Below are 20302 nucleotides of genomic sequence, written 5' to 3' on the forward strand. Positions count from 1 at the left end.
GTGGACTTGGTGGATGTGGAGGATGTGGTGGTGGTGGATGTGGTGGATGTGGTGGACGTGGTGGTGGTGGACATGGTGGTGGTGGAGGAAATGGTGATGGTGTACGTGGTGGATGTGGTGGTGGTGGACGAGGTGGTGATGGACATGGTCGTGGTGGATGTGGTGGTGGTGGACGTGGTGGTGGTGGTGCACGTGGTGGTGGTGGACGTGGTGGTGGTGGACGTGGTGGTGGATGTGGACATGGTGGTGGACATGGTGATGGAAGTGGTGGTGGACATGGTGGTGGACATGGTGGGGGTGGACTGGGTGTTGGTGGATGTGGTGGACATGGTGGTAGATGTGGTGGACATGGTGGTGGTGGAGGTGGACATGGTGGTGGACAAGGTGGTGTTGGTGGATGTGGTGGTCGATGTGGTGGTGGTGGTGTTGGCGGATGTGGTGGTGGTGGATGTGGTGATGGTGGACATGGTGATGGTGGACGTGGTGGATGTGGTGGTGGTGGATGTGGTGGTGGTGGTAGATGTGGTGGTGGACGTGATGATGGATATGGTGGATGTGGATTTGGTGGACGTGGTGGTGGATGTGATCATGGACATGGTGGTGGTGGATGTGGTGGTGGTGGTGGTTGTGGTGGTGGTAGATGTAGTGGTGGTGGAAGTAGTGGCGGTGGACCAGGTGGTGGTGGACGTGGTGGTGAGGGACGTGGTGGTGTATGTGGTGGACATGGTGGTGGTGGTGGATATGGAGGACATGGAGGTGGATGTGGTGGACGTGGTGGTGGTGGAAGTGGTGGTGGACATCATGGTGGTGGATGTGGTGGTGGTAGATGTGGTGGTGGTGGTGCTGGATGTGGTGGTGGATGTGGTGGTGGTGGTGGATGTGGTGGTGGTGGATGTGGTGGTAGACGTGGTGGTGGACATGGTGGTGGTGGTGGATGTGGTGGTCGATGTGGTGGTGGTGGTGGTGTTGGTGGATGTGGTGGTGGTGGATGTGGTGATGGTGGACATGGTGATGGTGGACGTGGTGGATGTGGTGGTGGTGGTAGATGTGGTGGTTGACGTGATGATGGATATGGTGGATGTGGATTTGGTGGACGTGGTGGTGGATGTGATCATGGACATGGTGGTGGTGGTTGTGGTGGTGGTAGATGTAGTGGTGGTGGAAGTAGTGGCGGTGGACCAGGTGGTGGTGGATGTGGTGGTGAGGGACGTGGTGGTGTATGTGGTGGTGGTGGACATGGTGGTGGTGGTGGATATGGAGGACATGGAGGTGGATGTGGTGGACGTGGTGGTGGTGGAAGTGGTGGTGGACATGATGGTGGTGGAGGACGTGGTGGTGGTGGACATCGTGGTGGTGGATGTGGTGGTGGTAGATGTGGTGGTGGTGGTGCTGGATGTGGTGGTGGTGGTGGATGTGGTGGTGGTGGTGGATGTGGTGGTGGTGGATGTGGTGGTAGACGTGGTGGTGGACATGGTGGTGGTGGTGGATGTGGTGATGGAGGACATGGTGGTGGTGGACATGGTGGTGGTGGACATGGTGGTGGTGGATGTGGTGGACCTGGTGTTGGTGGACGTGGTGGTAGTGGTGGACGTAGTCGTGAATGTGGTGGTGGTGGTGGACATGGTGGTGGTGGTGGACATGGTGGTGGTGGTGGACATGGTAGAGGTGGGCATGGTGGTGGCAGACATGGTTGTGGCAGACATGATGGTGGCAGACATGGTGGTAGTGGACATGGTGGTGGTGGACGTGGTGGTGGCGGACATGGTGGTGGTGGACATGGTGGTGGCGGACGTGGTGGTGGCAGACATGGTGGATGTGGTGGAGGTGGTGGAGGATGTGGAGGATGTCGTAGTGGTGGAGGATGTTGTGGTGGAGGATGTGGTGGTGGTGGATGTGGTGGTGGTGGATGTGGTTGTGGTGGATGTGGTGGTGGAGGTTGTGGACATGGTGGTGGCGTATGTGGTGGTGGAGGTTGTCGACATGGTGGTGGCGTATGTGGTGGTGGATGCAGTGGTGATGGTGGATGTGGTGGTGGTGGTGGATGTGGTGGTGGATGTGGTGGATGTGGTGGTGGAGATGATGGTGGTGGAGGATGTGGTGGTGGACATGGTGGTGGACATGGTGATGGTAGATGTGGTGGACCTGCTGGTGGACATGGTTGTGGTGGTGGACGTGGTGGTGGTGGATGTGGTGGTGGTGGTAGACGTGGTGGTGGTGGACGTGGTGGTAGAGCTGGTGGTGGACGTGGTGGTGGTGGATGTGGTGGTGGTGGATGTGGTGGTGGACATGGTGGATGTGGAGGATGTGGTGGTGGTGGATGTGGTGGACGTGGTGGTGGTGGATGTGGTGGACATGGTGGTGGTGGACATGGTGGTGGTGGAGGAAATGGTGGTGGTGTACGTGGTGGATGTGGTGGTGGTGGACGAGGTGGTGATGGACATGGTGGTAGTGGACGTGGTGATGGTGGATGTGGAGGTGGTGAACGTGGTGGTGGTGGATGTGGTGGTGGATGTGGACATGGTGGCGGACATGGTGGTGGACATGGTGGTGGTGGACATGGTGGTGGTGGACATGGTGGTGGTGGACATGGTGGTGGTGGACATGGTGGTGGACATGGTGGTGGACATGGTGGGGGTGGACTGGGTGTTGGTGGATGTGGTGGACATGGTGGTAGATGTGGTGGACATGGTGGTAGATGTGGTGGATATGGTGGTGGTGGAGGTGGACATGGTGGCGGACAATGTGGTGTTGGTGGACGTGGTGGTGGATGTGGTGGTTGTGGTGGTGGTGGATGTGGTGGTGGTGGATGTAGTGATGGTGGACGTGGTGGATGTGGTGGTGGTGGACGTGGTGGTGGTTGTGATGATGGATATGGTGGACGTGGATTTGGTGGATGTGGTGGTGGACGTGGTGGTGGATGAGATCATGGACATGGTGGTGGATGTGGTGGTGGTAGATGTAGTGGTGGTGGATGTAGTGGTGGTGGAAGTAGTGGTGGTGGACATGGTGGTGGTGGATGTGGTGGTGGTGGACATGGTGGTGGTGGACGTGGTGGTGGTAGATGTGGTGGTGGTGGTAGTGGATGTGGTGGTGGTGGACGTGGTGGTAGACGTGGTTGTTGACATGGTGGTGGTGGTGGATGTGGTGATGGAGGACATGGTGGTGGAGGACGTGGTGGTGGAGGACGTGGTGGTAGAGGACATATTGGTAGTGGACGTGGTGGTGGTGGACATGGTGGTGGTGGAGGAAATGGTGGTGGTGTACGTGGTGGATGTGGTGGTGGTGGACGAGGTGGTGATGGACATGGTGGTGGAAGTCGTGGTGGTGGACATGGTGGTGGACATGGTGGGGGGGGACTGGGTGTTGGTGGATGTGGTGGACATGGTGGTATATGTGGTGGACATGGTGGTGATGGAGGTGGACATGGTAGTGGACAAGGTGGTGTTAGTGGATGTGGTGGTCGATGTGGTGGTCGATGTGGTGGTGGTGGTGGATGTGGTAGTGGTAGATGTGGTGATGGTGGACGTGGTGGATTTGGTGGTGGTGGATGTGGTGGTGGTGGTGGACGTGGTGGTAGACGTGATGATGGATATGGTGGATGTGGATTTGATGGACGTGGTGGTGGACGTGGAGGTGGATGTGATCATGGACATGGTGGTGGACATGGTGGTGGTGGATGTGGTGGTGGTAGATGTAGTGGTGGTGGACGTAGTGGTGGACGTAGTGGTGGTGGACGTAGTGGTGGTAGACATGGTGGTGGTGTATGTGGTGGTGGTGGTAGACGTGGTGGTGTATGTGGTGGTGGTGGACATGGTGGTGGTGGTGGATTTGGTGTTGGATGTGGTGGTGGTGGATATGGAGGACATGGAGGCCGATGTGGTGGACGTGGTGGTGGTGGACGTGGTGGTGGACATGATGGTGGTGGAGGATGTGGTGGTGGTGGATGTGATGGTGGTGGATGTGGTGGTGGTGGATGTGGTGGTGGTGGACGTGGTGGTAGATGTGGCAGTGGACATGGTGGTGGTGGTGGATGTGATGATGGAGGACATGGTGGTGGAGGACGTGGTGGTAGGAGACATGGTGGTGGTGGACGTGGTGGTGGTGGATGTGGTGGACCTGGTATTCGTTGACATAGTCGTGAATGTGGTGGTGGTGGTGGACATGGTGGTGGTGGTGGACATGGTAGAGGTGGGCATGGTAGTTGCAGACATGGTTGTGGCAGACATGATGGTGGCAGACATGACGGTAGCGGACATGGTGGTGGCGGACGTGGTGGTGGCGGACATGGTGGTGGCGGACATGGTGGTGGCGGACGTGGTGGTGGCGGACGTTGTGGTGGCAGACGTGGTGGTGGTGGACATGGTGGTGGCGGACATGGTGGTGGTGGACATGGTGATTGTGGTGGAGATGGTGGAGGATGTGGAGGATGTGGAGGATGTCGTAGTGGTGAAGGATATTGTGGTGGAGGATGTGGTGGTGGTGGATGTGGTGTTGGTGGATGTGGCGGTGGATGTGGTGGTGGTGGTGTTGGTGGATGTGGTGGTGGTGGATGTGGTGATGGTGGACATGGTGATGGTGGACGTGGTGGATGTGGTGGTGGTGGTAGATGTGGTGGTTGACGTGATGATGGATATGGTGGATGTGGATTTGGTGGACGTGGTGGTGGATGTGATCATGGACATGGTGGTGGTGGTTGTGGTGGTGGTAGATGTAGTGGTGGTGGAAGTAGTGGCGGTGGACCAGGTGGTGGTGGATGTGGTGGTGAGGGACGTGGTGGTGTATGTGGTGGTGGTGGACATGGTGGTGGTGGTGGATATGGAGGACATGGAGGTGGATGTGGTGGACGTGGTGGTGGTGGAAGTGGTGGTGGACATGATGGTGGTGGAGGACGTGGTGGTGGTGGACATCGTGGTGGTGGATGTGGTGGTGGTAGATGTGGTGGTGGTGGTGCTGGATGTGGTGGTGGTGGTGGATGTGGTGGTGGTGGTGGATGTGGTGGTGGTGGATGTGGTGGTAGACGTGGTGGTGGACATGGTGGTGGTGGTGGATGTGGTGATGGAGGACATGGTGGTGGTGGACATGGTGGTGGTGGACATGGTGGTGGTGGATGTGGTGGACCTGGTGTTGGTGGACGTGGTGGTAGTGGTGGACGTAGTCGTGAATGTGGTGGTGGTGGTGGACATGGTGGTGGTGGTGGACATGGTGGTGGTGGTGGACATGGTAGAGGTGGGCATGGTGGTGGCAGACATGGTTGTGGCAGACATGATGGTGGCAGACATGGTGGTAGTGGACATGGTGGTGGTGGACGTGGTGGTGGCGGACATGGTGGTGGTGGACATGGTGGTGGCGGACGTGGTGGTGGCGGACGTGGTGGTGGCAGACATGGTGGATGTGGTGGAGGTGGTGGAGGATGTGGAGGATGTCGTAGTGGTGGAGGATGTTGTGGTGGAGGATGTGGTGGTGGTGGATGTGGTGGTGGTGGATGTGGTTGTGGTGGATGTGGTGGTGGAGGTTGTGGACATGGTGGTGGCGTATGTGGTGGTGGAGGTTGTCGACATGGTGGTGGCGTATGTGGTGGTGGATGCAGTGGTGATGGTGGATGTGGTGGTGGTGGTGGATGTGGTGGTGGATGTGGTGGATGTGGTGGTGGAGATGATGGTGGTGGAGGATGTGGTGGTGGACATGGTGATGGTGGATGTGGTGGACCTGCTGGTGGACATGGTTGTGGTGGTGGACGTGGTGGTGGTGGATGTGGTGGTGGTGGTAGACGTGGTGGTGGTGGACGTGGTGGTAGAGCTGGTGGTGGACGTGGTGGTGGTGGATGTGGTGGTGGTGGATGTGGTGGTGGACATGGTGGATGTGGAGGATGTGGTGGTGGTGGATGTGGTGGACGTGGTGGTGGTGGATGTGGTGGACATGGTGGTGGTGGACATGGTGGTGGTGGAGGAAATGGTGGTGGTGTACGTGGTGGATGTGGTGGTGGTGGACGAGGTGGTGATGGACATGGTGGTAGTGGACGTGGTGATGGTGGATGTGGAGGTGGTGAACGTGGTGGTGGTGGATGTGGTGGTGGATGTGGACATGGTGGCGGACATGGTGGTGGACATGGTGGTGGTGGACATGGTGGTGGTGGACATGGTGGTGGTGGACATGGTGGTGGTGGACATCGTGGTGGACATGGTGGTGGACATGGTGGGGGTGGACTGGGTGTTGGTGGATGTGGTGGACATGGTGGTAGATGTGGTGGACATGGTGGTAGATGTGGTGGATATGGTGGTGGTGGAGGTGGACATGGTGGCGGACAAGGTGGTGTTGGTGGACGTGGTGGTGGATGTGGTGGTTGTGGTGGTGGTGGATGTGGTGGTGGTGGATGTAGTGATGGTGGACGTGGTGGATGTGGTGGTGGTGGACGTGGTGGTGGTTGTGATGATGGATATGGTGGACGTGGATTTGGTGGATGTGGTGGTGGACGTGGTGGTGGATGAGATCATGGACATGGTGGTGGATGTGGTGGTGGTAGATGTAGTGGTGGTGGATGTAGTGGTGGTGGAAGTAGTGGTGGTGGACATGGTGGTGGTGGATGTGGTGGTGGTGGACATGGTGGTGGTGGACGTGGTGGTGGTAGATGTGGTGGTGGTGGTAGTGGATGTGGTGGTGGTGGACGTGGTGGTAGACGTGGTTGTTGACATGGTGGTGGTGGTGGATGTGGTGATGGAGGACATGGTGGTGGAGGACGTGGTGGTGGAGGACGTGGTGGTAGAGGACATATTGGTAGTGGACGTGGTGGTGGTGGACATGGTGGTGGTGGAGGAAATGGTGGTGGTGTACGTGGTGGATGTGGTGGTGGTGGACGAGGTGGTGATGGACATGGTGGTGGAAGTGGTGGTGGTGGACATGGTGGTGGACATGGTGGGGGGGGACTGGGTGTTGGTGGATGTGGTGGACATGGTGGTATATGTGGTGGACATGGTGGTGATGGAGGTGGACATGGTAGTGGACAAGGTGGTGTTAGTGGATGTGGTGGTCGATGTGGTGGTCGATGTGGTGGTGGTGGTGGATGTGGTAGTGGTAGATGTGGTGATGGTGGACGTGGTGGATTTGGTGGTGGTGGATGTGGTGGTGGTGGTGGACGTGGTGGTAGACGTGATGATGGATATGGTGGATGTGGATTTGATGGACGTGGTGGTGGACGTGGAGGTGGATGTGATCATGGACATGGTGGTGGACATGGTGGTGGTGGATGTGGTGGTGGTAGATGTAGTGGTGGTGGACGTAGTGGTGGACGTAGTGGTGGTGGACGTAGTGGTGGTAGACATGGTGGTGGTGTATGTGGTGGTGGTGGTAGACGTGGTGGTGTATGTGGTGGTGGTGGACATGGTGGTGGTGGTGGATTTGGTGTTGGATGTGGTGGTGGTGGATATGGAGGACATGGAGGCCGATGTGGTGGACGTGGTGGTGGTGGACGTGGTGGTGGACATGATGGTGGTGGAGGATGTGGTGGTGGTGGATGTGATGGTGGTGGATGTGGTGGTGGTGGATGTGGTGGTGGTGGACGTGGTGGTAGATGTGGCAGTGGACATGGTGGTGGTGGTGGATGTGATGATGGAGGACATGGTGGTGGAGGACGTGGTGGTGGGGGACATGGTGGTGGTGGACGTGGTGGTGGTGGATGTGGTGGACCTGGTATTCGTTGACATAGTCGTGAATGTGGTGGTGGTGGTGGACATGGTGGTGGTGGTGGACATGGTAGAGGTGGGCATGGTAGTTGCAGACATGGTTGTGGCAGACATGATGGTGGCAGACATGACGGTAGCGGACATGGTGGTGGCGGACGTGGTGGTGGCGGACATGGTGGTGGCGGACATGGTGGTGGCGGACGTGGTGGTGGCGGACGTTGTGGTGGCAGACGTGGTGGTGGTGGACATGGTGGTGGCGGACATGGTGGTGGTGGACATGGTGATTGTGGTGGAGATGGTGGAGGATGTGGAGGATGTCGTAGTGGTGAAGGATATTGTGGTGGAGGAGGTGGTGGTGGTGGATGTGGTGTTGGTGGATGTGGCGGTGGATGTGGTGGTGGTGGTGTTGGTGGATGTGGTGGTGGTGGATGTGGTGATGGTGGACATGGTGATGGTGGACGTGGTGGATGTGGTGGTGGTGGTAGATGTGGTGGTTGACGTGATGATGGATATGGTGGATGTGGATTTGGTGGACGTGGTGGTGGATGTGATCATGGACATGGTGGTGGTGGTTGTGGTGGTGGTAGATGTAGTGGTGGTGGAAGTAGTGGCGGTGGACCAGGTGGTGGTGGATGTGGTGGTGAGGGACGTGGTGGTGTATGTGGTGGTGGTGGACATGGTGGTGGTGGTGGATATGGAGGACATGGAGGTGGATGTGGTGGACGTGGTGGTGGTGGAAGTGGTGGTGGACATGATGGTGGTGGAGGACGTGGTGGTGGTGGACATCGTGGTGGTGGATGTGGTGGTGGTAGATGTGGTGGTGGTGGTGCTGGATGTGGTGGTGGTGGTGGATGTGGTGGTGGTGGTGGATGTGGTGGTGGTGGATGTGGTGGTAGACGTGGTGGTGGACATGGTGGTGGTGGTGGATGTGGTGATGGAGGACATGGTGGTGGTGGACATGGTGGTGGTGGACATGGTGGTGGTGGATGTGGTGGACCTGGTGTTGGTGGACGTGGTGGTAGTGGTGGACGTAGTCATGAATGTGGTGGTGGTGGTGGACATGGTGGTGGTGGTGGACATGGTAGAGGTGGGCATGGTGGTGGCAGACATGGTTGTGGCAGACATGATGGTGGCAGACATGGTGGTAGTGGACATAGTGGTGGTGGACGTGGTGGTGGCGGACATGGTGGTGGTGGACATGGTGGTGGCGGACGTGGTGGTGGCAGACATGGTGGATGTGGTGGAGGTGGTGGAGGATGTGGAGGATGTCGTAGTGGTGGAGGATGTTGTGGTGGAGGATGTGGTGGTGGTGGATGTGGTGGTGGTGGATGTGGTTGTGGTGGATGTGGTGGTGGAGGTTGTGGACATGGTGGTGGTGGATGTGGTGGTGGAGGTTGTCAACATGGTGGTGGCGTATGTGGTGGTGGATGCAGTGGTGATGGTGGATGTGGTGGTGGTGGTGGATGTGGTGGTGGATGTGGTGGTGGAGATGATGGTGGTGGAGGATGTGGTGGTGGACATGGTGGTGGACATGGTGATGGTGGATGTGGTGGACCTGCTGGTGGACATGGTTGTGGTGGTGGACGTGGTGGTGGTGGATGTGGTGGTGGTGGTAGACGTGGTGGTGGTGGACGTGGTGGTAGAGCTGGTGGTGGACGTGGTGGTGGTGGATGTGGTGGTGGTGGATGTGGTGGTGGACATGGTGGATGTGGAGGATGTGGTGGTGGTGGATGTGGTGGACGTGGTGGTGGTGGATGTGGTGGACATGGTGGTGGTGGACATGGTGGTGGTGGAGGAAATGGTGGTGGTGTACGTGGTGGATGTGGTGGTGGTGGACGAGGTGGTGATGGACATGGTGGTAGTGGACGTGGTGATGGTGGATGTGGAGGTGGTGAGCGTGGTGGTGGTGGATGTGGTGGTGGATGTGGACATGGTGGCGGACATGGTGGTGGACATGGTGGTGGTGGACATGGTGGTGGTGGACATGGTGGTGGTGGACATGGTGGTGGACATGGTGGTGGACATGGTGGGGGTGGACTGGGTGTTGGTGGATGTGGTGGACATGGTGGTAGATGTGGTGGACATGGTGGTAGATGTGGTGGATATGGTGGTGGTGGAGGTGGACATGGTGGCGGACAAGGTGGTGTTGGTGGACGTGGTGGTGGATGTGGTGGTTGTGGTGGTGGTGGATGTGGTGGTGGTGGATGTAGTGATGGTGGACGTGGTGGATGTGGTGGTGGTGGACGTGGTGGTGGACGTGGTGGTGGATGTGATGATGGATATGGTGGACGTGGATTTGGTGGATGTGGTGGTGGACGTGGTGGTGGATGAGATCATGGACATGGTGGTGGATGTGGTGGTGGTAGATGTAGTGGTGGTGGATGTAGTGGTGGTGGAAGTAGTGGTGGTGGACATGGTGGTGGTGGATGTGGTGGTGGTGGACATGGTGGTGGTGGACGTGGTGGTGGTAGATGTGGTGGTGGTGGTAGTGGATGTGGTGGTGGTGGACGTGGTGGTAGACGTGGTTGTTGACATGGTGGTGGTGGTGGATGTGGTGATGGAGGACATGGTGGTGGAGGACGTGGTGGTGGAGGACGTGGTGGTAGAGGACATATTGGTAGTGGACGTGGTGGTGGTGGACATGGTGGTGGTGGAGGAAATGGTGGTGGTGTACGTGGTGGATGTGGTGGTGGTGGACGAGGTGGTGATGGACATGGTGGTGGAAGTGGTGGTGGTGGACATGGTGGTGGACATGGTGGGGGGGGACTGGGTGTTGGTGGATGTGGTGGACATGGTGGTATATGTGGTGGACATGGTGGTGATGGAGGTGGACATGGTAGTGGACAAGGTGGTGTTAGTGGATGTGGTGGTCGATGTGGTGGTCGATGTGGTGGTGGTGGTGGATGTGGTAGTGGTAGATGTGGTGATGGTGGACGTGGTGGATTTGGTGGTGGTGGATGTGGTGGTGGTGGTGGACGTGGTGGTAGACGTGATGATGGATATGGTGGATGTGGATTTGATGGACGTGGTGGTGGACGTGGAGGTGGATGTGATCATGGACATGGTGGTGGACATGGTGGTGGTGGATGTGGTGGTGGTAGATGTAGTGGTGGTGGACGTAGTGGTGGACGTAGTGGTGGTGGACGTAGTGGTGGTAGACATGGTGGTGGTGTATGTGGTGGTGGTGGTAGACGTGGTGGTGTATGTGGTGGTGGTGGACATGGTGGTGGTGGTGGATTTGGTGTTGGATGTGGTGGTGGTGGATATGGAGGACATGGAGGCCGATGTGGTGGACGTGGTGGTGGTGGACGTGGTGGTGGACATGATGGTGGTGGAGGATGTGGTGGTGGTGGATGTGATGGTGGTGGATGTGGTGGTGGTGGATGTGGTGGTGGTGGACGTGGTGGTAGATGTGGCAGTGGACATGGTGGTGGTGGTGGATGTGATGATGGAGGACATGGTGGTGGAGGACGTGGTGGTGGGGGACATGGTGGTGGTGGACGTGGTGGTGGTGGATGTGGTGGACCTGGTATTCGTTGACATAGTCGTGAATGTGGTGGTGGTGGTGGACATGGTGGTGGTGGTGGACATGGTAGAGGTGGGCATGGTAGTTGCAGACATGGTTGTGGCAGACATGATGGTGGCAGACATGACGGTAGCGGACATGGTGGTGGCGGACGTGGTGGTGGCGGACATGGTGGTGGCGGACATGGTGGTGGCGGACGTGGTGGTGGCGGACGTTGTGGTGGCAGACGTGGTGGTGGTGGACATGGTGGTGGCGGACATGGTGGTGGTGGACATGGTGATTGTGGTGGAGATGGTGGAGGATGTGGAGGATGTGGAGGATGTCGTAGTGGTGAAGGATATTGTGGTGGAGGATGTGGTGGTGGTGGATGTGGTGTTGGTGGATGTGGCGGTGGATGTGGTGGTGGAGGTGGTGGTGGAGGTGGTGGTGGTGGATGTGGTTGTTGCGGTGGTGTATGTGATGGTGGATATGGTGGACCTGGTGGTGGTAGATGTGGTGGTGGTAGATGTGGTGTTGGATGTGGTTGTGGTGGTGGACTTGGTGATGGTGGTGGACGTGGTGGTGGTGGACGTGGTGGTAGTGGATGTGGTGGTGGACGTGGTGGTGGACGTGGTAGTGGACGTGGTGGTTTATGTGATGGTGGTGTGTGTGGTGGTGGTGTATGTGGTGGTAGTGGATGTGGTGGTGTATGTGGTGGTAGTGGATGTGGTGGTGGATGTGGTGGTGGTGGTGGACGTGGTGGTGGATGTGGTGGTGATGGATGTGGTGGTGGACATGGTGGTGGTGGAGGATGATGTGGTGGTGATGGAGGATGTGGTGGTGATGGAGGACGTGGTGGTGGTAGACATGGTGGTGGATGTGGTGGTTGTGGAGGTGGTGGAAGATGTGGTGGAGGTGGTGGTGGTCGTGGTGGTGGTGGACGTGGTAATGGACATGGTGGTGGTGGATGTGGTGGTGATGGATGTGGTGGTGGTGGACGTGGTGGTGGTGGACGTGGTGGTAGACATGGTGGTGGTGGTGGATGTGGTGATGGAGGACATGGTGGTGGAGGACGTGGTGGTGGAGGACATGGTGGTGGTGGACGTGGTGGTGATGGACGTGGTGGTGGTGGACACGGTGGTGGATGTGGTGGTGGTGGATGTGGTGGACCTGGTGTTGGTGGACGTGGTGGTGGTGGACGTAGTCATGAATGTGGTGGTGGTGGTGGACATGGTGGTGGTGGTGGACATGGTAGAGGTGGGCACGGTGGTGGCAGACATGGTTGTGGTAGACATGATGGTGGCAAACATGATGGTAACGGACATGGTGGTGGCGGATGTGGTGGTGGTGGACGTGGTGGTGGTGGATGTGGTGGTGGCAGACGTGGTGGTGGTGGACATGGTGGATGTGGTGGAGGTGGTAGAGGTGGTGGAGGATGTGGAGGATGTCGTAGTGGTGGAGGATGTTGTGGTGGAGGATGTGGTGGTGGTGGATGTGGTGGTGGATGTGGTGGTGGAGGTGGTGAACGTGGTTTTTGTGGTGGTGTATGTGATGGTGGATATGGTGGACCTGGTGGTGTTGGACCTGGTGGTGGTAGACGTGGTATTGGATGTGGTTATGGTGGTGGACTTGGTGGTGGTGGTGGACGTGGTGGTGGTGGACGTGGTGGTAGTGGATGTGGTGGTGGACGTGGTGGTGGACATGGTAGTGGATGTGGTAGTTTATGTGATGGTGGTGTATGTGGTGGTGGTGTATGTGGTGATAGTGGATGTGGTGGTGGTGGATGTGGTGGTGGACGTGGTGGTGGTGGTGGACGTGGTAGTGGATGTGGTGGTGGTGGATGTGGAGGTGGACATGGTGGTGGTGGAGGTTGATGTGGTGGTGATGGAGGATGTGGTGGTGATGGAGGACGTGGTGGTGGTAGACATGGTGGAGGATGTAGTGGTGGTGGTAGTGGAGTCGGTGGAAGACGTGGTGGATGTGGTGGTGGTCGTGGTGGTGGTGGTGGACATGGTGGTGGCGGACGTGGTGGTGGTGGACGTGGTGGTGGTGGACGTGGTGGTCATGGACGTGGACCTGGTGGTGGTGGATGTGATGGTGGTGGACAAGTTGGTGGACATGGACATAGTGGTGGACATGGTGGTGGACTTGGTGGTGGTGGAGGATGTGGTGGTGGTGGAGGACATGGTGGTGGTGGAGGACGTGGTGATGGATATGGTGGTAGTGGATGTGGTGGTGGTGGTGGTGGATGTGGTGGTGGAGGTTGTGGACATGGTGGTGGTATATGTGGTGGTGGATGCAGTGGTGATGGTGAATATGGTGGTGGTGGTGGATGTGGTGTTGGATGTGGTGGATGTGGTGGTGGACGTGATGGTGGTGGAGGATGTGGTGGTGGACATGGTGATGGTGGATGTGGTGGACCTGGTGGTGGTGGTGGACATGGTGGTAGACGTGGTGGTAGACGTGGTGGTGGTGGTGGATGTTGTGGTAGTGGATGTGGTGGTGATGGACATGGTGGTGGTGGACATGGTGGATGTGGAGGATGTGGTGGTCGTGGATGTGGTGGTGGTAAATGTGGTGGACATGGTGGTGGTGGATGTGGTGGATGTGGTGGGCATGGTGGTGGTGGAGGAAATGGTGGTGGTGTACGTGGTGGATGTGGTGGTGGTAGACGAGGTGGTAATGGACATGGTGGTAGTGGACATGGTGTTGGTGTTGGTGGATATGGTGGTGGTGGATGTGGTGGTGGTGCACATGGTGGTGGTGGACGTGGTGGTGGTGGACGTGGTGGTAGACATGGTGGTGGTGGTGGATGTGGTGATGGAGGACATGGTGGTGGAGGACGTGGTGGTGGAGGACATGGTGGTGGTGGACATGGTGGTGGTGGACATGGTGGTGGATGTGGTGGTGGTGGATGTGGTGGACCTGGTGTTGGTGGACGTGGTGGTGGTGGACGTAGTCATGAATGTGGTGGTGGTGGTGGACATGGTGGTGGTGGTGGACATGGTAGAGGTGGGCATGGTGGTGGCAGACATGGTTGTGGCAGACATGATGGTGGCAAACATGATGGTAACGGACATGGTGGTGGCGGATGTGGTGGTGGTGGACGTGGTGGTGGTGGATGTGGTGGTGGCAGACGTGGTGGTGGTGGACATGGTGGATGTGGTGGAGAAGGTGGAGGTGGTGGAGGATGTGGGGGATGTCGTAGTGGTGGAGGATGTTGTGGTGGAGGATGTGGTGGTGGTGGATGTAGTGGTGGATGTGGTGGTGGAGGTGGTGAACGTGGTTTTTGTGGTGGTGTATGTGATGGTGGATATGGTGGACCTGGTGGTGTTGGACCTGGTGGTGGTAGACATGGTGTTGGATGTGGTTGTGGTGGTGGACTTGGTGGTGGTGGTGGACGTGGTGGTGGTGGACGTGGTGGTAGTGGATGTGGTGGTGGACATGGTGGTGGACGTGGTAGTGGACGTGGTAGTTTATGTGATGGTGGTGTATGTGGTGGTGGTGTATGTGGTGACAGTGGATGTGGTGGTGGTGGATGTGGTGGTGGACGTGGTGGTGGTGGTGGTGGTGGACGTGGTAGTGGATGTGGTGGTGGTGGATGTGGAGGTGGACATGGTGGTGGTGGAGGATGATGTGGTGGTGATGGAGGATGTGGTGGTGATGGAGGACGTGGTGGTGGTAGACATGGTGGAGGATGTGGTGGTGGTGGTAGTGGAGTCGGTGGAAGACGTGGTGGATGTGGTGGTGGTCGTGGTGGTGGTGGACGTGGTGGTGGTGGTGGACATGGTGGTGGTGGACGTGGTGGTGGTGGACGTGGTGGTGGTGGACGTGGTGGTCATGGATGTGGACCTGGTGGTGGTGGACGTGGTGGTGGTGGACAAGTTGGTGGACATGGACATAGTGGTGGACGTGGTGGTGGACTTGGTGGTGGTGGAGGATGTGGTGGGGGTGGAGGACGTGGTGATGGATATGGTGGTAGTGGATGTGGTGGTGGTGGTGGTGGATGTGGTGGATGTGGTGGTGGAGGTTGTGGACATGGTGGTGGTGTATGTGGTGGTGGATGCAGTGGTGATGGTGGATGTGGTGGTGGTGGTGGATGTGGTGTTGGATGTGGTGGATGTGGTGGTGGACGTGATGGTGGTGGAGGATGTGGTGGTGGACATGGTGATGGTGGATGTGGTGGACCTGGTGGTGGTGGTGGACATGGTGGTAGACGTGGTGGTAGATGTGGTGGTGGTGGTGGATGTGGTGGTGGTGGATGTGGTGGTGGCAGACGTGGTGGTGGTGGACATGGTGGATGTGGTGGAGGTGGTAGAGGTGGTGGAGGATGTGGAGGATGTCGTAGTGGTGGAGGATGTTGTGGTGGAGGATGTGGTGGTGGTGGATGTGGTGGTGGATGTGGTGGTGGAGGTGGTGAACGTGGTTTTTGTGGTGGTGTATGTGATGGTGGATATGGTGGACCTGGTGGTGTTGGACCTGGTGGTGGTAGACGTGGTATTGGATGTGGTTATGGTGGTGGACTTGGTGGTGGTGGTGGACGTGGTGGTGGTGGACGTGGTGGTAGTGGATGTGGTGGTGGACGTGGTGGTGGACATGGTAGTGGACGTGGTAGTTTATGTGATGGTGGTGTATGTGGTGGTGGTGTATGTGGTGATAGTGGATGTGGTGGTGGTGGATGTGGTGGTGGACGTGGTGGTGGACGTGGTAGTGGATGTGGTGGTGGTGGATGTGGAGGTGGACATGGTGGTGGTGGAGGTTGATGTGGTGGTGATGGAGGATGTGGTGGTGATGGAGGACGTGGTGGTGGTAGACATGGTGGAGGATGTGGTGGTGGTGGTAGTGGAGTCGGTGGAAGACGTGGTGGATGTGGTGGTGGTCGTGGTGGTGGTGGTCGTGGTGGTGGTGGTGGACATGGTGGTGGCGGACGTGGTGGTGGTGGACGTGGTGGTGGTGGACGTGGTGGTCATGGACGTGGACCTGGTGGTGGTGGATGTGATGGTGGTGGACAAGTTGGTGGACATGGACATAGTGGTGGACATGGTGGTGGACTTGGTGGTGGTGGAGGATGTGGTGGTGGTGGAGGACGTGGTGGTGGTGGAGGACGTGGTGATGGATATGGTGGTAGTGGATGTGGTGGTGGTGGTGGTGGATGTGGTGGTGGAGGTTGTGGACATGGTGGTGGTGTATGTGGTGGTGGATGCAGTGGTGATGGTTAATGTGGTGGTGGTGTTGGATGTGGTGGATGTGGTGGTGGACGTGATGGTGGTGGAGGATGTGGTGGTGGACATGGTGATGGTGGATGTGGTGGACCTGGTGGTGGTGGACGTGGTGGTAGATGTGGTGGTGGATGTTGTGGTAGTGGATGTGGTGGTGATGGACGTGGTGGTGGTGGACATGGTGGATGTGGTGGTCGTGGATGTGGTGGTGGTAAATGTGATGGACATGGTGGTGGTGGATGTGGTGGACGTGGTGGGCATGGTGGTGGTGGAGGAAATGGTGGTGGTGTACGTGGTGGATGTGGTGGTGGTAGACGAGGTGGTAATGGACATGGTGGTAGTGGACATGGTGTTGGTGGATATGGTGGTGGTGGATGTGGTGGTGGTGCACATGGTGGTGGTGGACGTGGTGGTGGTGGACGTGGTGGTAGACATGGTGGTGGTGGTGGATGTGGTGATGGAGAACATGGTGGTGGAGGACGTGGTGGTGGAGGACATGGTGGTGGTGGACATGGTGGTGGTGGATGTGGTGGACCTGGTGTTGGTGGACGTGGTGGTGGTGGACGTAGTCATGAATGTGGTGGTGGTGGTGGACATGGTGGTGGTGGTGGACATGGTAGAGGTGGGCATGGTGGTGGCAGACATAGTTGTGGCAGACATGATGGTGGCAAACATGATGGTAACGGACATGGTGGTGGCGGATGTGGTGGTGGTGGACGTGGTGGTGGTGGATGTGGTGGTGGTGGACATGGTGGATGTGGTGGAGGTGGTGGAGGATGTGGGGGATGTCGTAGTGGTGGAGGATGTTGTGGTGGAGGATGTGGTGGTGGTTGATGTGGTGGTGGATGTGGTGGTGGAGGTGGTGAACATGGTTTTTGTGGTGGTGTATGTGATGGTGGATATGGTGGACCTGGTGGTGTTGGACCTGGTGGTGGTAGACATGGTGTTGGATGTGGTTGTGGTGGTGGACTTGGTGGTGGTGGTGGACGTGGTGGTAGTGGATGTGGTGGTGGACATGGTGGTGGACGTGGTAGTGGACGTGGTAGTTTATGTGATGGTGGTGTATGTGGTGGTGGTGTATGTGGTGACAGTGGATGTGGTGGTGGTGGATGTGGTGGTGGACGTGGTGGTGGTGGTGGTGGTGGACGTGGTAGTGGATGTGGTGGTGGTGGATGTGGAGGTGGACATGGTGGTGGTGGAGGATGATGTGGTGGTGATGGAGGATGTGGTGGTGATGGAGGACGTGGTGGTGGTAGACATGGTGGAGGATGTGGTGGTGGTGGTAGTGGAGTCGGTGGAAGACGTGGTGGATGTGGTGGTGGTCGTGGTGGTGGTGGACGTGGTGGTGGTGGTGGACATGGTGGTGGTGGACGTGGTGGTGGTGGACGTGGTGGTGGTGGACGTGGTGGTCATGGATGTGGACCTGGTGGTGGTGGACGTGGTGGTGGTGGACAAGTTGGTGGACATGGACATAGTGGTGGACGTGGTGGTGGACTTGGTGGTGGTAGAGGATGTGGTGGGGGTGGAGGACGTGGTGATGGATATGGTGGTAGTGGATGTGGTGGTGGTGGTGGTGGATGTGGTGGATGTGGTGGTGGAGGTTGTGGACATGGTGGTGGTGTATGTGGTGGTGGATGCAGTGGTGATGGTGGATGTGGTGGTGGTGGTGGATGTGGTGTTGGATGTGGTGGATGTGGTGGTGGACGTGATGGTGGTGGAGGATGTGGTGGTGGACATGGTGATGGTGGATGTGGTGGACCTGGTGGTGGTGGTGGACATGGTGGTAGACGTGGTGGTGGTGGTGGTGGATGTGGTGGTGGTGGATGTGGTGGTGATAGACGTGGTGGTGGTGGACGTGGTGGTGGAGCTGGTGGTGGACGTGGTGGTGGTGCATGTGGTGGTGGTGGACGTGGTGGTGGAGGACATGGTGGATGTGGAGGATGTGGTGGTCGTGGATGTGGTGGTGGTGAATGTGGTGGACATGGTGGTGGTGGATGTGGTGGACATGGTGGTGGTGGAGGAAATGGTGGTGGTGTATGTGGTGGATGTGGTGGTGGTAGACGAGGTGGTGATGGACATGGTGGTAGTGGACATGGTGTTGGTGGACATGGTGGTGGTGGATGTGGTGGTGGTGCACATGGTGGTGGTGGACGTGGTGGACGTGGTGGTGGTGGATGTGGTGGATATGGTTGTGGTGGACATGGTGGTGGAAGTGGTGGTGGTGGACATGGTGGGAGTGGACTGGGTGTTGGTGGATATGGTGGTGGTGGTAGATGTGGTGGACATGGTGGAGGTGGAGGTGGACATGGTGGTGGACAAGGTGGTGTTGGTGGACGTGGTGGTGGATGTGGTGGTGGATGTGGTGGTGGTGGTGGATGTGGTGGTGGTGAATGTGGTGATGGTGGAAGTGGTGGATGTGGTGGTGGTCGATGTGGTGGTGATGGTGGATGTGATCATGGACATGGTGGTGGACATGGTGGTGGTGGATGTGGTGGTGGTAGACATACTGGTGGTAGACGTAGTGGTGGCAGACGTATTGGTGGTGGACATGATGGTGGTGGAGGAGGACGTGGTGGTGGAGGACATGGTGGTGGACGTGGTGGACATGGTGGTGGACATGTTGCTGGTGGATGTGGTGGTGGATGTGTTGGTGGACGGTGGATGTGGTGGTGGTGGTGGATATGGTGGTAGACGTGGTGGTGTTGGTGGACATGGTGGTGGATATGGTGGTGGAGGATGTAATGGTGGAGGACGTGGTGGTGGATGTGGTAGACCTGGTGTTGGTGGACGTGGTGGTGGTGGACATAGTCGTGAATGTGGTGGGTGTGGTGGACATGGTGGTGGTGGTAGACATGGTAGAGGTGGGCATGGTGATGGCAGACATGGTTGTGGCAGACATGATGGTGGCAAACATGATGGTAACGGACATGGTGGTGGCGGATGTGGTGGTGGTGGACGTGGTGGTGGTGGATTTGGTGGTGGCAGACGTGGTGGTGGTGGACATGGTGGATGTGGTGGAGGTGGTGGAGGTGGTGGAGGATGTGCAGGATGTCGTAGTGGTGGAGGATGTTGTGGTGGAGGATGTGGTGGTGGTGGATGTGGTGGTGGATGTGGTGGTGGAGGTGGTGAACGTGGTTTTTGTGGTGGTGTATGTGATGGTGGATATGGTGGACCTGGTGGTGTTGGACCTGGTGGTGGTAGACGTGGTGTTGGATGTGGTTGTGGTGGTGGACTTGGTGGTGGTGGTGGACGTGGTGGTGGTGGACGTGGTGGTAGTGGATGTGGTGGTGGACGTGGTAGTGGACGTGGTAGTTTATGTGATGGTGGTGTATGTGGTGGTGGTGTATGTGGTGATAGTGGATGTGGTGGTGGTGGATGTGGTGGTGGACGTGGTGGTGGTGGTGGTGGTGGACGTGGTAGTGGATGTGGTGGTGGTGGATGTGGATGTGGACATGGTGGTGGTGGAGGATGATGTGGTGGTGATGGAGGATGTGGTGGTGATGGAGGACGTGGTGGTGGTAGACATGGTGGAGGATGTGGTGGTGGTGGTAGTGGAGTCGGTGGAAGACGTGGTGGATGTGGTGGTGGTCGTGGTGGTGGTGGACGTGGTGGTGGTGGTGGACATGGTGGTGGTGGACGAGGTGGTCATGGACGTGGACCTGGTGGTGGTGGACGTGGTGGTGGTGGACAAGTTGGTGGACATGGACATAGTGGTGGACGTGGTGGTGGACTTGTTGGTGGTGGAGGATGTGGTGGTGGTGGAGGACGTGGTGGTGGTAGAGGACGTGGTGATGGATATGGTGGTAGTGGATGTGGTGGTGGTGGATGTGGTGGTGGAGGTTGTGGACATGGTGGTAGACGTGGTGGTGGTGGTGGATGTTGTGGTGGTGGATGTGGTGGTG

Source organism: Triturus cristatus, chromosome 1_1, assembly GCF_964204655.1.
Source record: "Triturus cristatus chromosome 1_1, aTriCri1.1, whole genome shotgun sequence".
Lineage (NCBI taxonomy): Eukaryota > Metazoa > Chordata > Amphibia > Caudata > Salamandridae > Triturus > Triturus cristatus.